Source organism: Rhodnius prolixus, unplaced genomic scaffold, assembly GCF_049639745.1.
Source record: "Rhodnius prolixus isolate KJV_2025 unplaced genomic scaffold, Rpr scaffold_5, whole genome shotgun sequence".
Lineage (NCBI taxonomy): Eukaryota > Metazoa > Arthropoda > Insecta > Hemiptera > Reduviidae > Rhodnius > Rhodnius prolixus.
This window is the reverse complement of record NW_027411624.1, coordinates 33,886,867-33,907,799: the sequence shown is the minus strand read 5'-3', so window position 1 is coordinate 33,907,799 and position 20,933 is coordinate 33,886,867. Positions and strand designations below refer to the sequence as shown.

The 20,933-nt window shown below is 37.2% G+C and overlaps 1 protein-coding gene and 1 long non-coding RNA gene across 2 annotated transcripts in view; both read left to right on the top strand.

The window, feature by feature from the left end:
- Positions 1-20,933, top strand: part of LOC141458138 (CCR4-NOT transcription complex subunit 6-like) — a 506,547-nt gene that overhangs the window by 305,710 nt on the left and 179,904 nt on the right. The gene's annotated exons all lie outside the window — the stretch shown is intronic.
- LOC141458027 (uncharacterized) overlaps positions 15,083-20,933 on the top strand; it is a 122,463-nt gene continuing 116,612 nt past the window's right edge. Inside the window, exon 1 of the long non-coding RNA XR_012460709.1 lies at positions 15,083-16,246. This is a non-coding gene — a long non-coding RNA (uncharacterized lncRNA). The remainder of the gene's footprint in view (positions 16,247-20,933) is intronic.

The window sequence follows — 20,933 nt, the reverse complement described above, 5'->3', positions numbered from 1 at the left end:
CCTTCCGAATAATAGGATTTGTCCAAGTCTGAAAAATAGCCATTCGTTTCTGCAATCTCCTCCTCGTGTGAATAAAATCTTTTTCCCGCCAGCCATTTCTTCATATTGGGGAACAAATAGTAGTCCGAGGGAGCCAAGTCTGGAGAATAGGGGGGATGTGAAACGAGTTGGAACCCTATTTTTATTAATTTTGCGACCACAACTGCTGAGGTGTGAGCTGGTGCGTTGCCGTGATGGAAAAGGACTTTTTTGTGGGCCAATCGTGGGCGTTTTTCTTGCAGCTCGGTTTTCAAACGGTCCAATAACGATGAATAATATGCACCTGTAATAGTTTTACCCTTTTCCAGATAGTCGATGAGGATTATTCCTTGCGAATCCCAAAAGACAGTCGCCATAATCTTTCCGGCCGAAGGAACGGTCTTCGCCTTTTTTGGCGCAGATTCCCCCTTGGTAACCCATTGTTTAGATTGTTCTTTGTTCTCAGGAGTGTAGTGATGTATCCATGTTTCATGCACAGTGACGAAACGACGCTTAAAGTCCTGCGGATTCTTCTGGAACAGCTGCAAACCGTCCTTGCAACACTTCACACGATTTCGTTTTTGGTCAAGCGTGAGCAATCGCGGCACCCATCTTGCGGATAGCTTTGTCATGTCCAAATGTTGATGCAAAATATTATGTACCCGTTCATTCGAGATGCCCACAGCACTAGCAATCTCACGCACCTTCACTCTTCTCTCATCCATCACCATATCATGGATTTTATCAATGATTTCTGGTGTAGTAACCTCAACAGGGCGTCCAGAACGTTCAGCGTCACTTGTGCCCATATGGCCACTCCGAAAATTTTGAAACCACTTATAAACTGTTCTAATCGAAGGTGCAGAGTCACCATAATGTTTATCAAGCTTCTCTTTAGTCTCCTGAGGCGTTTTGCCTTTCATAAAGTAGTATTTAATCAACACACGAAATTCTTTTTCGTCCATTTTTTGAAAATCACTCGACTTCCTCGATTCAAACGAATGCCAAACACAAATAAATAGACCGATCTGGCTGAAACTTGGTGTGTGTTCTTCCAAGAGATGCTACTAACTAAACATAACCTCGATACGCGCCAGTAGTGCTATCTCTCTGACTTTGCACGGACTTTTCAAACGACCCTCGTAGTTTCCAGAGAAATCTGTCAGTTAGTCCTCTGGCCACATATTAACTACAAGTTATCTCCTTACAGTTTGTTAGCCACCGTATTTCCTGCAGAAGCACGAAGGTGAGTAACGTTTGGAGCAGGCCGATAATCTGTTACAGACGTACATAATGAAATAATAGCTTCTCCTAATTACAAATTGTAGCTGAACACGTCAGCTAGGTATGTACGAGTACTCTGTGTGAATATATATGAACTTTGTAATGAGATTTAAACATTAGCTTTTACAACAATTAACTTTTATTACAAATTATCCTGTTCAAAATCCAATTTTCTCCGAAATTTAAATTTAATTAACCATTGTATATATGTTAGTTACTCGTACCGCATTCTTTTTGCATTGTATTAAATTTAGTTTGTATTAAACAGGCCATTCTTAAGGGTAAATAACATCGAAATTCTAAATGTACACTAAAGCGGCCCACATACTCGTTAGAATTTATCGATCTAATGAGAACTGACTGACGTACGTAGCAATGTTGTACTGAGAATTGTGGTATGACGAATCTGTACAGGATGGATAGCATAAGGGCTGTACTTCCTTGAGGTATTCGGTCCCGCAGAAGATTTGTAGACGGAAATTTTGGAGCTTTACCTGGCTTGGCATAAAATCGTTAGGTAAGGGAGAAATGTCTCGAATCAACTCGATAACTCTATAAACTGGATCAAATGCATGCGAGACATTAAATAAAGACAGTCAAGAGATACTAACCGTGTTCAAGACTGCCGGATATGGCGGATACACCTACTGGATGTTACCTAAGATTTGCTTCTAGAACCCAACTGGGTGACTTAATATGTAAGATTCTGTTGATAGAAATAAGAAGTCGTTGAAGTTATTTGGGTGGTAAAGGGAGAAAAACTATTGGCTAGTAAGTTTAAGGTAAATGTTACAGCTGTTTTGATTTTGGATTCATACCTATTGATGGTATACCCATAGGAGAGGGAAGTAGATAGTGCGGAGTTTTGGAGTTATGTAGGTAATAAGGAATAATACAGCATTTTTAGAGGTTAATAAGAAGATAAATGTGATAAGATTACCTCCGCAGCCGTTTTGGAAAGAAGCTGTTTTATGGCAGCTAATTCAGAATGAAGCGCAGTATTGTTGGAACCAGTTACTTAGGAAATAAGCTGTTTTATGGCTTAAGCCAATATTAAATATAAATTAAACTAAAGAACCTAATTGTGGCATTTTCTGTTGGCACCTTAAACTAAATTTAAACGGTCTTTGATTTTTCGTTTTTGAATTACGGTTAATGGATACATTCAAAAAACAGAGAGTAATTTGTAAAAACCACTTTAGCGGACTCAAAGGTATATTTCCGGTGTGTACTCAGAATAGAAAATCGGCACGATTACAATATCCTTCCTAGAGTAAGGGAGAGTAAAGGCTAAGTATTACGATTATATTTAAATAAATGGTTATCGGGTATTCCGTTATCTACGATGATCCAAAAATCTTGGATAATACTGAATACGGTTATCTTTACTTGTTATTCCTGTATGAAACTAGAAATCAGGTTTATTTATAACTGAATATTCAAATCGTTCATGAAACAATAACAGCGCCGCTTTTGAAGGTCTTCGAAACTTTCACTTTTACACTATGGTTACTTGTACACTGATAAGAATTCGCCGCTAGAAACTATATTTGCAAATATAACTAACCTTCGTTTTTAATTTTAAGTTCCACACTGTTACATCATCATGCTGGTATTGTGTTCTGCTGTTGGTACACCCATTTACTGTCTAGACTTGCCAAAAAGTTTTGTAATTTTGGAATAAGAAGATTTGTTTTCTTTTAACAATCTGATCTCGTTTACTCCTCCGGTATGAAGTTAAAACTAGACGAGACTCTGAGATTGCTTTGTTAGAATTAGTTTTTATTTTGTTAATAATCAGCCCGGAAAATGCACTTTTTCAGTATTAATCTAATTACAAAAAATTTTGTTTTCTATTTGTGGAGACATCTTGCGCTCCCACAAGGCCACACTTCATATCCAGGTCATGACTGTTATCTTAAGTCTTAGGTTAACCTCTTCTAGACTCAGCAAATATCTTGTTTTATCAGTATTTATTCTTTTAATAAATCAATGATAATATCTAATACAAAGCACCAACCACATTGTTTAACAATCTTCAAGTGTACAGAGATACACTCGCGGTAGTGGCCCAGTTTTACGAGGGGGTACCCAAAAAAAACCGGAATTATTTTTTAAAAGCTATTTATTTACAAATTTTTTACAGAACAACCTTATCCCCTTCAAAATACTCTCCATTACAACTAATACATTTGTCCCACCGGTGCTTCCACTGTTCGAAACATTTTTTGTAGTCATCTTTAGAAATGGCTGACAGCTCCTTCTTCGTTTTTTTCTTGACCTCTTCAATGTTGTCAAATCGGTGACCTTTCATGCCCTTTTTCATGCGTGGAAATAAGAAAAAGTCGCACGGAGCCAGGTCAGGCGAGTAAGGTGCGTGGGGCAGCGGAACCATGCCATTTTTAGCCAAAAACTGTGTATCAGAGATGGCTGTGTGTGCAGGTGCATTGTCGTGGTGGAAGAACCAGTCTCCTGTTTGCCACAAATCGGGTCTTTTTTGGCGAACACTATTGCGCAATCTTTTCAAAACTTCCAAATACAAGGTTTGATTGACGGTCTGACCTGGGGGGACAAACTCTGAATGGACTAGGCCTTTGGCATCAAAAAAGCAAATCAGCATTGTTTTGATGTTTGACTTGACTTGACATTTTTTTGGTCGGGGTGAAGATGACGTCTTCCATTGGCTCGACTGTTGCTTTGTTTCTGGGTCATAACCATAGCACCATAACTCATCACCAGTAATGACCTTTGACAGAAAGTCTGGATCAGTTTCAAGCTGTTGTTTCAAAGCACGACATGTTTCAACTCGATGTTCTTTTTGATTGTCAGTCAGAACTCGAGGAACAAACTTGGCAGCAACCCTTTTCATCCCCAAATCTTCCGTTAAAATTCGCTGAACCGAGCTCCAAGATAACCCACTACTCTCTGACAGTTGATCAATTGTCTGTCGACGGTCTGTGAACACCAGCTCTCGAATTTTTTCAACATTTTCGTCGATTCGGGCAGTTGATGGACGTCCAGAACGAGGTTTGTCATCAATCGACATGTCGCCATTTTTAAACCGAGTAAACCACTCGTATACTTGAGTTTTTCCCATAGCGTCATCTTTGTAAGCTGTTTTCAACATTAAAACACTTTCAGCAGCATTTTTGCCGAGTAGAAAACAAAATTTCAGAGCTGCACGTTGTTCACTTAAACTTGCCATCATAAAAAACGAAAAAAGAACAAAACAGCGCTGGTAAAAACAATCACTGCAGATGAACAGAACAAGCCAGGCAGACAACACAGGCAGGACTGAACTGGCAAGGAATTGCGCTATACACGTCTAGCGGCAGAAATGCGTACTACATAAGCTCCATGCGCGGCAACGCAATTCCGGTTATTTTTGGGTACCCCCTCGTACTAATCTACTTCTTCTTTTTTTTAAATAAAGAAAATTTTAGAATTCTTAACATTGTTGGAGAGAGAATACATATTTTTTTACGAAAAATATGGTGGTAATGAGGTGTTATTGTACGAGCCTGATGAATTTCATTCTCTTTTCTAAAAGTTGTTGAAGTTTTTGGCGTGAATTATCTTGCTCAGCTTTGTAATGCAGTCTGCCAAAGAGATATTTCGTTTTGTCACTTCTTTTCTATTATTTCTTTGTTTTAGTACAATATTCCTTGTCAACTGTAACTGACCACCTAAACGTTCCCATTGTACATTGTAATACTTGTGAAATGGTGTATTTGTTTAACTAGTGAGAAAAGTGATTCTTGTTGTACGAGTGCAAAATATTGGGACACGAGCCCTTTTGATTTTGAAAATGTAGCGAATTCAGCAAGGCCTCAAATTGTGAAATAGTTACTTAATTACATAACTAAGATGTTGCTAATTAACAGCTTATTTAGAAGAAAACGGAAGTTGTATCCCTCCTCTCAGCAGCCAGCTTCAATTTGAGATTGAAATTCGGAAGATAAGAATGGAACAAGCAGGAAGTTTATCCCAACTTGGGAGGAAATTGCTGGGGCGAGTCAGTCGAATTATTGAAAAATATTGGTTTTTACAGGGTTCTGAACTGTAGCGATTACTTTTACGGATAAAACTTCTTAAATTATGGAAAAAGTGAAGAAGCCATTTCTTCAGAGATCTTTGGCATCTCAGCTGGAATCCCAGCCTAACAATACAAACAAAATTATTTGAATTCTGAATTCCTTTAGTGTTAATCTAACTGCTTATTGTTCACATATATCTTGGATCTTCAGAGCTTCAACAGTTGATGTGCGCGTTTGCTAAGGTTTAGCCCAAAAACTTCCCTTATCATCATCGCACTTACCATTGTTTACTTTACAAAAGCACAAACACTGACATTTAATGGCGTCACAATAGTTATTGTATGTCTCTTATTGCTTTTGCCATTTACAGCCATACTAAACAAATTTAAGTACCTAACCCATTTTAAATGTCTATTTAAAGCTTAACATCACCCACTATTGGTTTTCAGGGTTCATTGAATTGAACTTCATGAGAACTTTACAGAGGGGAACCGAATTACGTCATCTTCACAAGTATTAACTAAATTTCCCTAGTTAAATATGATTACAAACTTGGTTTTGTCAATGTTTTAATTTGATCAATTTCACTGTAGTTCTGTTTTTAATTAGCTTTATCAGCCGTATTGTATTCTATTGTCATAGTAGCTTTCAACACTAATTAGTCTCTATTCTTCGTACAGGACTTCTTCTATAACCTACAGGATATCTGTGAGTGGGGAAGTACGACCGTGCCTATTTTTTTCTGAAATTTAGTTTACATTTCCTGTAACAAAACAAATACTTCTAACCACGAAATAGTGGGAATAATACACTGAACTAGTTAAGGTGCTGGAAGATTATTATAAACAAAATCCTTTCCTAAAACCATGCTTCTGACAACTGCCTTCTTGATAAGCATTGAAATGGTACTTCAGAGGAGATCCTAACCTCTCCCCAGCTACAAAAAAAACCCTTTCTAAGTAATTGTTAGTTAGTACATCACAACCATATCGTTAGTTAGTACATCACAACCATATCGTTAGTTAGGACATCACAATCGCCAACAATACACGTGTGGTCTACACAGATATAGTTGTCGCACTACATCTTGTACCAAACACTTTTAGAAGTATAGGTATATTAATTTCTTTACATTTGAGAATACCTTCATTTCTATAAACCAACTACTTGAGGGATCCAAAATTTATACTTTTTAGGATGTAGTTAATTTGTTTTGTAGACAGCCTGTCTCCTTTAACAATCTATCTAACGATCAAACCTACAAAGTACTAAGAAATCCATTGCTGCCTTTATTGAGAGAATCGGATTAAATTGAATAAAATTTAACTCGCATTACCTCGGTCAACTATATTCATAATTTAAGGGAGTACACTCATCTGTTTCTAGTTAGGTGTGATGTAGCATCTTAAAAAAGAAGAAGAAAAACAGCACGTTTTCACCCTCTATCCAAAAACCTCACTAAAATGGATTTTCGCTGAAAAATATTCATGTGAAAATGACTGATTTATCGAAGTAAATATGAAATTATTGCAGCCAGTTTCCTCTAAAACGGAAAACAAACTACTCAGAAATGAGGCGCTTGCTGTTTTTAGCGGTGGAATAGATGTCTTGGTACAGGCACGTCCAGATTCACGCTAGTAGAGAGGTGGTCCAAGAGATTTTTCTTTTGGATACACTCCGTCTTAGAGAAGAAAGAGGAGGCAAACCTCTTGGAAAGAGTGGTTACAGGAAATGACCGTGAATGAAAAGAAGCTAACGAGAATGATATCTGGATAGCCGAGAAGATTAGCTTCGACGGTGTTACTGATATAACTGATAATTATCTTAAACTAAAATAAAAATTCGATTTTCCAGAATTTAAACAAATAAAATTGAACTCATTGGCTCGATACCCCCCGGAAGGCGTAACATACCTTTTTTTTAAATAATATTGGCTCTGGCGATTGACCAAAATTAAGGCCAATTATGATTATATTGTTTATATAAAATCAATACCAGCAAGTCATCAGGCCAAAAAATATAATGTAATTTATTTTGCTGACAATCATTACTTTAATTATGGAGGATGCTGAAATTTTACCTGTAATACAGTCAGTAGGAGATGTGAGCCAGTATATGGTCCAGTAATTTTTATAATTGCATTATTATTACCTTTTTTAATTTTAAAGTTCTGAATGTATGTACAGAAAAAAGAATAAATTAATTAATAAAATTGACAAAATAAAAGGACTTCATTATGGTGAGGCTTGGAGAAGCTACTGATTTATTAATAATAATAAAGATTTATTAATGTGAAACTCGCAAAATTTCACAAAGACAGTCCTAAACTACTGTTAAATTTAGTATTTGTAATAAATTTCAACATTGGATCCAATTCATTTGTAAAGCGACAGAATTTTACTACAGTGTCAACTACAACACTGTCCTCATCCCCACTCCTCCTGGCTTTGTGAAATATATTATAACAAAAGTGACAATAAGTGCACCAAATTTAAAAATTTTCGATGTCTATTTGAAAATCGTAAGAGAAAGGTATGAATGTTAATTGCAGATTAATTATTGATCATTTATTCAGGATTCGAGTCACTTATTTATGTGCGGGAAAAAAGGTCACTGTTTTTGTTCCTCTTGCAACCATAGTCTTCTAGATATAAATTCCATATTGAAGAAACGATGTCGGCATAGCTGTGGACAGTATCTGTCCTAGGCACAGTTTTGGAACTCCATTTCAGGTGTTCCTTAGATCGAGAAAGAATAGAGGGTAAACTCGACAGAACATGCCGGAAGGGCGGCATGTGGTTCACGGATAGCTCCAAGATAGCCTGTGGAATTGAGGCTGGAGTGTATGGGGTTAAACCTGAGATACTCACTGAGAGATCTCTTGTGAGATACTCTACTGCCTTGCAGGCCGAAGTCTTCGCTATTAAAACTTGTTTCTGAGGAAAACCTGCGAATGGATCCTTAGAAATAGGCAGATTTGCAAATTTTCGGGACAGCCAAGCTACACTGAAGGCCCTTACTTCCTTCAGGACTACCTCTTATCTGGTTTGGGAGTGTAATAAAACTCTGAAACAACTGGCTCGGCACAATAAGGTTCGGCTGGAGTGGGAGCCAGGTCATGTGGGCAATAAGGGGGAATGAAAGAGCCGATCAGCTGGCTAAGGAACCGAGCTAACACTCTATTCATTGGCCCGGAACCTGTCCTGAGGATCACTAAGGATGCAGTTCGTGCGGCTCTTCGATACTGGATCTGGAGAGACCATGAAAAGGACTGGGTTATGTGACTATGATTCCTTGGCTGTGTAAACAAGAAGCTGAAGTGACTCTGTGCTTGGGTAGAAATCATATTACTCTGATTACAGGCCTATTCACAGAGCATGGTAGATTCAGGAAGCACCTGTATAAGGTGGGGGCTTATTAGCTCGGAACCATAGTGCAGATTGAGGTCAGGAAGAGGATGAAACGACCTCTCACTTGCTGTTCGACTGCGTTGCAATCGAGTGGTTGCGCTATGAAACCTTTGGCTCTTAGTGACCAAAGGAGATAGTAGCGCAAAAAGAACTAGTCGGGAAAGTCCTCAACTTTCTTAGTAGGAGAGGTTTCGTTTACTAGAACCAAAGGGGGAAGGCACAATAAGCCTCTTTTGTGGGCTATAGGTATTGTAATCCCGCTACTGTAATCATAATGGTCAAGAAACAAAATCGATTGGATAGCAAAGAGTTGTCGATTCACTTAGCAAATTCAAGTCTTTTATTTCGATCAGCACTCGCACCTTCTATCTACTTGAAAAAATTGCCTTTTTTTTTTATTCCTGTTCATAATTAAAATTTGATTAAGAATCAAGATGGTCGATTTTCTACTGTAATTATCAGGTTAAATGGGTCTCCCATCAATGGATAAAGCTCTTCATATATTTCAGGCTACATTATAAATTAGTTATATGATATCTACTTTGACGTTAGACAGCTGAAGATTGTATTTAGGCTCCTCTGCTTCTTATAGAAAATGAATCCTCCGCTGCCCAAAAAATGTAATTAGATTGAATTGTTTTTTAATATAAAATTTGTTATATTTAAACTTCTGACTTTACTAATTATTGAGTTCAAATGTTGTTCTCTTTCTAGGAGCTTCAAATAGCTCATTGTCCGGTGATGAGGACAGTATTGTCTATAACGAGGGAACACTGTCCGGAAGCAGTAAGTGTACTGTAAAATAAGTTCCTGGCGCTAATGACCCCCGTTGTTGAGGCGCCTTAAATTTAAAGAAACTCCTGGCGTGCCCATGAAGAACAACAGTGTTATTCATTATGTCGTAGTATTCCTACTAAAGAAGGTATCCATAAATTGGGCAGAAAGTGACCTTGCAGACAGTTGAACACAGTTCTACTAAGAATAGTAATGTTCACCAATAATTTTGTGGTAAATCATCTCAAATACTCTCATCCAGTTATCTTAGTATCGTTAAATTTTTAGGGAGCAACTGCAACCTTGGTTTACATTTACACGAGTATATGCAGAAGATTTCTTGTGGATTCGCTATCGTACTAACAGTGGTAGTAATAGACCCAGGTCGCTGGGAACACTTTTACTTTTGTCAATAATGTATGTTCAGTTAACTATATTTTGTGACTAACGTTACTACATTCGGGGAAACAGTTCAACAGCGTAGCATTCCCTGATGACAGGTGTCACATTTGTAATTTATAAGGAATAAATTTATACCGTTCTTTCTGTGTAGCAGGTTCGCTACTTGTTTCACCTTTCTTCTTATTTTCCATTATTTACACTCAAATTCTCCTTTTTTTACTGTAACATTTATGTGCACTCTCCTTTTTTGACGACTTTTTCTTAATTTATTCCTTTAAAAGTAGCATTAAGTCAGAATAGCTTGGCAATGAAACGGTTCAACTCTTTAGTTTCCTTCGGGGACTTATACTTGATCCGTGTAAGTAAAAAATCTATTTTGAAGAAAAGTGGAATTTCCACCAAAACTCAAAATGTTAACTATACTTACATTTACTTCTTCTTTATAATATTGTAGACCCAGGACCGTTCCTTTAGTGGCAGTTCTCTCCTAGAAGTACCCTTAAATCGAACTTTCCTATTAAAAGTATTTGCAAAAATGAGTGTGTTGATCGCACTTTGTATGTGTACAAAGTTGAAAATATATGTTAGTTGATGGCATCGGCAAGAAAGTACTATAAAACGTGAAAAATCCATTCAGATTGGATGAATCTGAATTTCCACTTTCTGAAATTCGATTTAGATTTTTTTAAATTGGAACCAACTAATTACATCGACCTGTGTGATGAGCAGGATATTGTAAGCAAGGAGATGATTGTGTTCTGAAGAGTATGGAGTAGATGGTATGAGTGCTCCGGAAAAGACTGTTAATTAGCTACTCGAGAACGAGATGAAATAGAGGTGGTGGCAGTGGCTGGATGATGTCGTTTGAGCAGGAGCTTGGGTTGTTGGATGTGTGATGTTGGAAAAGGATGATGGCCTATATGAATGGAAATAGTTGAAGAGACCCTTTAAAGGGTTGGCTGCCGTTCAAAGAAAAAGAAAGACATAATCAGCCTAACACTAATTTAGTCGAATTAGTCCCTTTTTGTCGAAAAAAAAACAACTTCGATTTAGTAATTAGTTTCTCTAAAATTTTGCCATCTTGGCTAACTCTTTGTTCAAATTAATATGAAACAGAAAGAATTGTGTTTTACCTATTTAATTTTTATCTTGGAAAAAAAGGGCATTTAAAAATAATATTCCTTATCTACACTGTGATACTGTAACCTGCCTGGACTTACGGAATGGAACTTTGGGGCTCAGCCAATGCTTCCAATATCTACAAGAATCCAATCCTTCCAGTCAAAAAACACTCCGTCGAATCGCTAATGCTCCTTACTTTGTTTCTATAATACTTTAGGGTTAAGTCGGGTGAGATGGCCAATCGGGAGAGATAGCCAACAGCCGAAATTTCACCGAAATGTCGTCCGACGGCGCTGCGTGACTTCTCAAGTGATGAACGTTCATGTTTTGACTAAAGTGAATATATTTTGGTCAGCGTCAAAGCGTTATTAATTAACTCAGAGAATAAAAACATTATCGCCTCAACAAAAAATTTTATGATAGTTACATACTGCGTGTTACAGTGAATGTATGTGTCGAAATTTTAGTGTTGTTTTTTACATATTAGGCAAGTACAGTATACATTAATGAATCCTAACTTCTAAAACTGTCAAAAAGTACGCGTTGAGTTATGTTTATAATGTTGGCCATCTCTCTCTAGCATTGGGGACAGATGGCCATCAAACAGTAGGGAAAGATGGCCAATTATTTTTACTTTTTTTCTGTTATAGTTTGGCTCAGTTTCCAATTCACTGCAGAAAAATGCCAACTCAGCATAAAAGACAGAACACTAACCGTGGAAATTATACGGCAGAAAATTTGAGCTCATATTAACCCCACACCCAAACTGTCGTCTCTGCAAGAAAACGAGCCAAGTACCTACGAGGGTCGTTTGAAAAGTCCGTGCAAAAATAAAAACTACTTAATTTTTTGGGGTAAACCTTTTTTATTTTTCAACATAGTCTCCTTTTAGGCTTATACACTTCGTCCAACGCTGCTCTAGTTTGTTGATCCCTTCCGAATAATAGGATTTGTCCAAGTCTGAAAAATAGCCATTCGTTTCTGCAATCACCTCCTCGTTTGAATAAAATCTTTTTCCCGCCAGCCATTTCTTCATATTGGGGAAGAAATAGTAGTCCGAGGGAGCCAAGTCTGGAGAATAGGGGGGATGTGAAACGAGTTGGAACCCTATTTCCATTAAATTAACTGCTGAGGTGTGAGCTGGTGCGTTGTCGTGATGGAAAAGGACTTTTTTGTGGGCCAATCGTGGGCGTTTTTCTTGCAGCTCGGTTTTCAAACGGTCCAATAACGATGAATAATATGCACCTGTAATAGTTTTACCCTTTTCCAGATAGTCGATGAGGATTATTCCTTGCGAATCCCAAAAGACAGTCGCCATAATCTTTCCGGCCGAAGGAACGGTCTTCGCCTTTTTTGGCGCAGATTCCCCCTTGGTAACCCATTGTATAGATTGTTCTTTGGTCTCAGGAGTGTAGTGATGTATCCATGTTTCATCCACAGTGACGAAACGACGCTTAAAGTCCTGCGGATTCTTCTGGGACAGCTGCAAACCGTCCTTGCAACACTTCACACGATTTCGTTTTTGGTCAAGCGTGAGCAATCGCGGCACCCTTCTTGCGGATAGCTTTGTCATGTCCAAATGTTGATGCAAAGTATTATGTACCCGTTCATTCGAGATGCCCACAGCACTAGCAATCTCACGCACCTTCATTCTTCTGTCATCCATCACCATATCATGGATTTTATCAATGATTTCTGGAGTAGTAACCTCAACAGGGCGTCCAGAACGTTCAGCGTCTCTTGTGCCCATATGGCCACTCCGAAAATTTTGAAACCACTTATAAACTGTTCTAATCGAATGTTTATCAAGCTTCTCTTTAGTCTCCTGAGGCGTTTTGCCTTTCATAATGTAGTGTTTAATCAACACACGAAATTCTTTTTCGTCCATTTTTTGAAAATCACTCGACTTCCTCGATTCAAACGAATGCCAAACACAAAGAAATAGACCGATCTGGCTGTAACTTGGTGTGTGTGTTCTTCCAAGAGATGCTACTAACTAAACATAACCTCGATACGCGCCAGTAGTGCTATCTCTCTGACTTTGCACGGACTTTTCAAACGACCCTCGTATACCTTGCACCGAGATTTCCTTGTTCCTTAGGTTTCAGAAGCTGTAAGATCCCGTTACATTAAATTCCATACTTCAATTACCTCACATTCCAATTCTGTAGTATCTCAACTTACTACTTCTACCAGGTAATCCTCCCAGGCAGTTGAAGCGCAGTGGCCACGTGATCTGCTAAATGAAGTAAGTGCCAGTCGACAATAGATGGAACTGTACCACTTTGGGAGTTTAACCAATGGGTGAATTCTCCCCTCATGCTAATGATATATTCATTCTATGCATCATGTTGTATCCAGCTTCACTTATTGCAGAAATACGAGGTGTGTTCAAAAAGTAACGGGAATTTTTAAATTTCGCGGGTTTGGAGAGTCTGATTGTAAATTTTTTTTTTTATTATGATGGTACACATGCCCCTGAAGTACGATAAAATTTTCAGTAATATTCATTGTTTACTTCTTAAGTGGCAGCCGTTAAGGTTAGACGTGTTTTTCGAGCTTGGCGATTTTTGTTTGTTAAAAAAAATGGATCAAAGAATTTGTATTAAATTATGCGTAAAAAATTAAATAAAGTGTGTGAAATGTTAATAAAGGCATATGGTGAGTCTGCTATGAGTAAAACAAGGATTTACGAGTGGTATAAGCGTTTCCAAGATGGCCGCGAAAACGTTGAAGATGACGAACGACCTGGACGTCCAAGCACATCAACAACCGATGAAAACGTGAAAAAAGTGAAAGAAATGGTTATGAACGATCACCGAATCACAATCAGAGAAGTCGCTGATGATGTTGCCATATCAATTGGCTCATGCCATGAAATTTTTTCGGATGTTTTGGGTATGAAACGTGTGGCAGCAAAATTTGTTCCAAAATTGTTGAATTTCGAACAAAAACAGCGGAGAATGGAAGTTGCTCAAGAGTCACTCAATGAAGTCGACAACGATGCGGATCTACTGAAACGTGTTATAACTGGTGACGAAACATGGGTTTACGGATATGATGTCGAAACTAAGGCTCAATCGTCCCAGTGGAGGCATTCTGGATCGCCAAGACCGAAAAAGGCTCGACAAGTGCGGTCGAATGTGAAGGTTATGTTCACTGTGTTCTTCGATTTTAATGGCATAGTGCATCATGAATTCTTGCCACAAGGTCAAACAATCAATAAGGAGTACTACCTACAAGTTCAACGCCGTTTGCGTGAAGCAATCCGAAAAAAACGCCCGGATTTGTGGCAAAACAATTCATGGATTTTGCACCACGATAATGCACCTGCTCACACTTCATTGCTTGTTCGTGAATTTTTGGCCAAAAACAAAACTTTAACGATGCCCCAGCCTCCAAATTCGCCAGACATGGCTCCATGTGACTTTTTCTATTTCCAAACATAAAGAGAACATTAAAAGGCCGTCGTTTTACAAGCATAGATGACATTAAAAGCGAATCGCTGAAAGAGCTGAAAGCTATCACAAAGATCGAGTTTCAGAAGTGTTTCGAGGATTGGAAAAAGCGCTGGCACAAGTGTATTGTATGCGAAGGGGACTACTTTGAAGGCGACAATATTAATGTAGATGAATAAATAAATATTTTTTTCAAAAAACGAAAATTCCCGTTACTTTTTGAACACACCTCGTATACTGCAGTTGTGAAAATAAATAAAGTAAAAAATGATATTGTACATTCTTTACTATTCAAAACCAACAAAAATACTTAGTACTTGTGGCATTTTATTAATTTAAAATAAACAAATTACCAAAATAAAAAATGTATTATTTCGCTCAAAAGCTTCTAGTTGATGAATAGAAGCCTTTTCTAATTTTACTAACAATTTTCTTTCAGCTTAAAAGTGCTTTGGGACATTGGCTGTAGCAAGCTTTTATCCTATGTACTCAGCTTCCTCGCTGGTCCTTACTCTATAATGAGATTGCTGTTTGTATACACTTACCGAACACCACCAAGGATCTGAGAGAAATAAATGTTCAGTAAAAAGCCAAAGGGTAATACCTTGGTTGAGTGGAATGGGTTCTGGTTATAAGTAAAATGTTCTTTGAAAAAAACTAACCAAATGAAATTGTCAAAAAACGATTTCCTTCAAATGTTGTTATAAATAATAAATTACCTGAACGAATGGTAATGAGATTTAGAATTAATAATTCATAAAACATATGTTCAGTCAGTTGTGAGAAAACCGTTCATTGCTTCATCTATTAAATAATCACCTCATCAAACACAGATGTCTGTACCAGAACTTTTAATAAATAAATGAAACCCATTTCGCTTTGGGTTATAGTCCTAAAAGAGTATGGTGCCAACAAGCACGAATTCACTCTTAGTACTAGACTCAAGACACTAGAGGAAAACCAATTTTAAATTTCAGCTGCCTATATCTCGTCAACTTCTTCAGCTAGAATGTTCATATTTCTCCCAGTTTGTAGGGTTCAATATACTTTTTTAAACTACCAAAATTTCAATCTGTTCTGATCGCTAACAATATTTCTATTCAAAAGTTAATTATGTACAGAATTGGTTGGTTATACTCATTATCCTTAGAATCGATTTTTTTTTTTTTATATTAAATGCAACAGTTTTATTCATTAATACAGCCCTAGATTGTCTCACTAACAAGAACTATGGTTTTTGATATAACCGTATTAATATTAATGATTTCAGGATTATTCATGGTGACCTTATCCTTGTATTTAAATTTATTGTAGGGTATTTTACAATATACATACATTAGGCAGTGGAGGGGACACTTCTTGTTTTGCCTGTAAGCTCTAGGAATTCAGTCATTGCTCACATTTTATCGTAAAGATTGCAATACGCATTGCTAAATAAATACGACTAACAACAAACCGCACTTAGTGTTTAATAAATATGTAACAATAAAATAACCATCCTACAGGAACTATGTGGTTGAACTTGTGAACTCTTGTCCAATAGGAATTAGGGGAAGTTTCTTGTCTAGGAATTAATTGACAACTATACAACTAGTAACTTCTAGGCAGTAGCATATTTACTGCGTTTGTTTAAATCTATTATTTAAACAATTTCAAAATTTGAATATTCAGATTTATTAATGATATTTTTTTTCTTTTTCAGGTGAGAAATTATTAACAACTTAAAAATGGGTCTCAAATTGTAAGTATATAGTTATTACTTAAGTTCATTTACTTATTTTAAACTGGGTCACAGATCATTTTTATTGGCGCAAAAGATAAAAAGTTGCAGGCTTGAACCTTTAACAGTTTAATTGCATTAATGTCGTGGCTCCTGTCCACCTGTCCTCTTCAAGCAATCCTCTTCCTTGTACTGATCTGGTGCGCTATCTTGGGCTCTACATAGACAAAAGACTCACGGTGGAACCCACAAACTAGACTTAAAAGACAAGCAAAGACGAAACGTGCGAAACTGCTTTACATACTTCTTGGACGACGCTTTAAATTGTCCATAGAATACAAACGCTTAATATACAACACTATCCTCAAACCGATGTGGACCAGAGCTGTGGGGTTTAGCCAAACCTACAAAACATACGGACAGTACAGACATTTCAGTCAAAACTCCTCCGACAAATAGCTGACGCTCCTTTCTACGGTGACTAACCTCACTCTTCACACCGACCTCAACATTCCCTTCATAGACCAACTCGCCAAGACTAAATATCAAAAATTCCATACTACTCTCTCTACTTGCTGAAATCCTCTTGTACAGTCACTCGCTTCCTCTGACATCCCTAACAATACTCCTCGCCGACTGAATCGCCAGTGGCCCTCGCGACTTCCTTACAGTCTGAAGAACTCTCTCCTCTCTCCTCCTCGTATTCTTCTCCTCTCATTCCCCTATCTCATCTAGAGTGTGCTACCGCTGGGTAGCTTCTCCCCTCCTGCTCTTCCCGCTCCAGTTCATCTTACTCGTATTTACATTCTATTTACTTATTGTATATATTTACGCAGATTGTAAATTACAAAATAAATTTAAAAAATAAATTGCAATAATGTAACTACTTAATTATTTGGCGGTGGGTAAACAAAGAATTAAAAAAAGGTTACCTTGGTTAGCAATACATTCTCTGCTAACGATGAAGCAAACTTCAAATTGCCCATGTGGTATTTCATCTCATACTTTCTGTAAGTCTATACCCAGCTCCTCTTAGTTGCTAATCATTGGAGAGAGGATCTTTTGTGCTGAAACATTTCATCCCCCCCACACAAGTGTACAAGTGAAAAACAGAATTTCTATTATTCTAGCAACATGAGGTTGAATGAAGAATAGGTCTGGTAGAATAATGATATCAAAACTGGATGATCTAGCTGATAAGTACCCGTCAAAATATTGATGGACGCATTGAGTCTATCTTGAGGTAAATACCTCAGATATTTACGCGCTTGTAAATGAAAGACTTATGGGCTTTTGCACCACATTTTTTGTTTTGGTTTAGCACGTAGTTTATTTCTGTCAGAGTATTGTCTTTTATAATCTACTGGTGTTGGTATAATCTTCCTAGAAACTGTGTTAAGTTAAAGCATTAATCCGTATATCCGTAGCAGGATATCCATTTAAAATGAAATATGACAAAGGAAATCCATTACTCGCAAGTTCTATTCACAGATTGAATTTTCCTCAAGGAGTAAAGCCGAGTAGAAGTGTTGGCGCTTGGAGTTTAGAGAGAAGTTTTTAATTAAAAGTATGAAACCTTTCACGTCTTTACGTGATCCCAATATCGATTTATTAAATTTAAAGGCTCCATTTTAGCATTTTATTATTAATTCCATTCTATTTTATTTTTCACACCAATTTCATTCACTTTTTATCTTTTATAACTTCTTGAAGTTCCCATTATTTTCTTTGATTGAATTGATTTAAATTCAATTTTATTATCTTGAAATTATCGTCTACTATTCTTCGTAGTTTGTGATTAATGTCTGGGATCTTAAGCTCGGGAATCTGTAACATTTTGTGGACGACAAAGGACTTATCTTCCTATTTCTCACTGACCCTGGCACCCAATCCGTGGGGTAAAATTTTAGTAAGGCTGCGGTTAAAAGAGTATTTTTGCCTTTTAATTCCTTTACCAGCAGTCAACGTAGTCCGCTACCTTGGGCTTTACCTTGATAGAAGACTTACATGGAACCCTCATACTCGACTTAAGGAGAACAGAACTCAACAGACGTTTCCGACAACTGAAAAGACTACTCGACAACAGATCAAAACTCACTCTGGACAACAAAAGACTTATACCATGTAATTATATTAGAGCCAGTCTGGGCTTATGGCATCGAACTGTAGGGTTCAACCAAACGTTCAAATCTGCAAAGGATCCAGTCCTTGCAATCTAAAATTCTTCGCTCTACAGTAAACGCTCCTTTCTACGTCACCAATCAAACCATTCACACAGACTTGAACACAAGTTGCAAAAACACGATACAGAAAATTCCATCTTAACATTCAAACACATCACAATCCACTGGTACAACATCTATCTTCAAGAACATTTCCAGACAACACTTCCAGTCGTCTTAAAAGACAGTGGCCTCGCGATCTCCTCTCTGATGAAGAGAGTCAGTAGAATTTAGAATGTTTTTGGAGTGTTACCGCTGGGTAACTTCTCCACTCTGATATGTGTGTGATATGTTGCTTATTGTTACCCTTGTTGCTTATAACGCAACGCGTTAAATGATAAGCCTTTTTGCCTAAGCTTAATTCAAAAAATATTATCACCATTCTACCGGACTACCAGTTGGGTTTTGCACTTACCAATCAACACTTCAGCAGAGTTAAGGGTGGTAAACGTCATCTCTGCCTTCTTTAAGTTGATGCAGTCTGGCTTCCGAGGATGCTGTTCGGTTTCTGCTAATCCTCCTAATCCAATCTTTCGCAGCTGCCTCATAAACAGGTCTTTCTATGTGAACAAAGGAAGTACTCTCTATCCTTATTACCCTCTTCCTGTTCTGAATTAAACGACTTGATAACTAACACTGTTGAGTGCTCGTGAACATGTTTTCTTTTAAAACAAACGTAATTTCTCAAACGAAGATAAAATGAATCCTGGAAAATGATATACCGTTTGAAAGCCCGTTAGACAAGAAAACTTTTATAAAAAGTGCCAGCACCTAGGTCTGATAATGATCACATAAGGGCCTAATGAGTTTCTTAAAAATTTAGATTATTTTTATTTTGCCAGCATTCGGAGGAAGATTGAGGCTGTTTGGAGAATAACGTATGCTTCAAAATGGTATCAATTTTTAGAAAATTTATCTGTCTTTCTAACCGTGTCATCAGAATCGAATTCAGACTAAAACTTTCTGAGTAATAACATTTTTACTGGAAAAAAGTAATGATTTAAAAAAAAAAATTAAAAGTGACGTCACTCAAGAACAGTGGAAAATATGAAATTGACCAATACGTCATTGAACTCCACTTTAGATGTACTACACACAGTAGGCCTATGGGCAATACTTACTGGTTCACCCTGTATAATAAACTGGTACTTGCGGTCAATTACTTTTCCAAATCAAATTTCTGTACCATATCAGCCCACTGATGAGGGTATATCTGTTCTGATAAGTTTGGCAAATAGAGAAAACATCAATTTTGCTTCACCCAACAAACAAGGAAAGAATTGTTCCCCAGGATACTGGATATAATCTTTGAAATAGGGGCTTATAGCAGCCCTAATCCTCAAGGATATGATGGTATTTCATGGACCCTTCTTTAAAGTAACACCAAGTTAGTAGAAGTACATAGGAATATTTAGAAGCACTCATTAATAATAATTATGACATTGCTCTCTGTCGACCAATCATAGTAATCTGCCTAGAATGATTCATTTGAAGCTATTATTTATAAATTTTTGTTTCCCCGCCTTCTTCGTAATTAATCAGCCAAAGTAATTTGTTAACTTGAATACTATCCTAACTAGTTCTGAGAGCTTTAGAGTTAAGTTACACAGCAAGCACAATTCTGTCGCTTTTGATTAGCGCTTTCCCTTTGTATAAGTACTTGGTGAAGCTAGACTGATCTACTAACAGTCAGGGGGCCGCCATCATACTCTGGCTACAGACTTATAAGACAACAAGTCTAGAATTAATTACAAAATTTTAATTGCTATCAACTACTTTGGGAACTGTAGGTCCAAACACATATTAACACTGCTAGAGAACAATCCTAATTGGTTCGGTCCTTCGGTAACAAGCCTTTATTGTGGATTAACTGTGAGAGCAAAGGAATTAAGTTCCAATTATACACGAACTGTACATTACTTTCCAATGTTCAGAGGTCTGTTCTATCAGGTTCATTCTTTTTAATAACCGTTTTTGAGCGCCAGTCAGACCAAAAATATGTTCGAACGATGTACCTCGAAGCTACGACAGATAAAGGCAACAATATCATCCACCAGTAAGAACGTTTTTATTTACTTCGATTCTCTATTTGACGACGGAACATTGCTTAAAAAGGAAGTCTTGTTGCTTAGAAGGTGGACTGTACAATACAGAAATGGAATATGGTGCTATATGTTAAAAAAGAAGTTAGAAATGTTTCTGAAATAGTTTGATGATTCGTCTCAGTGATGAATCGATAATATTCACATTTAATGGGAATAAAATTCGATTCGAGTCATAACTACTAGTGGAAGACGTTTTTGAATTGAATCGTCTGCTTGGGGGGGGGGGGAAAGAGTTCACTTGCTGGATAGTACTGAATCTAGTTGATATCTTGGGAATTCGTCTAAATTAGGCACAATTCTTGTAAATTTTTTTTATAAAACACTATTTCCTTAAAAGTAATTTCTGTCCATCTTTCTTCCTCTATATAAACGTTTTACCAT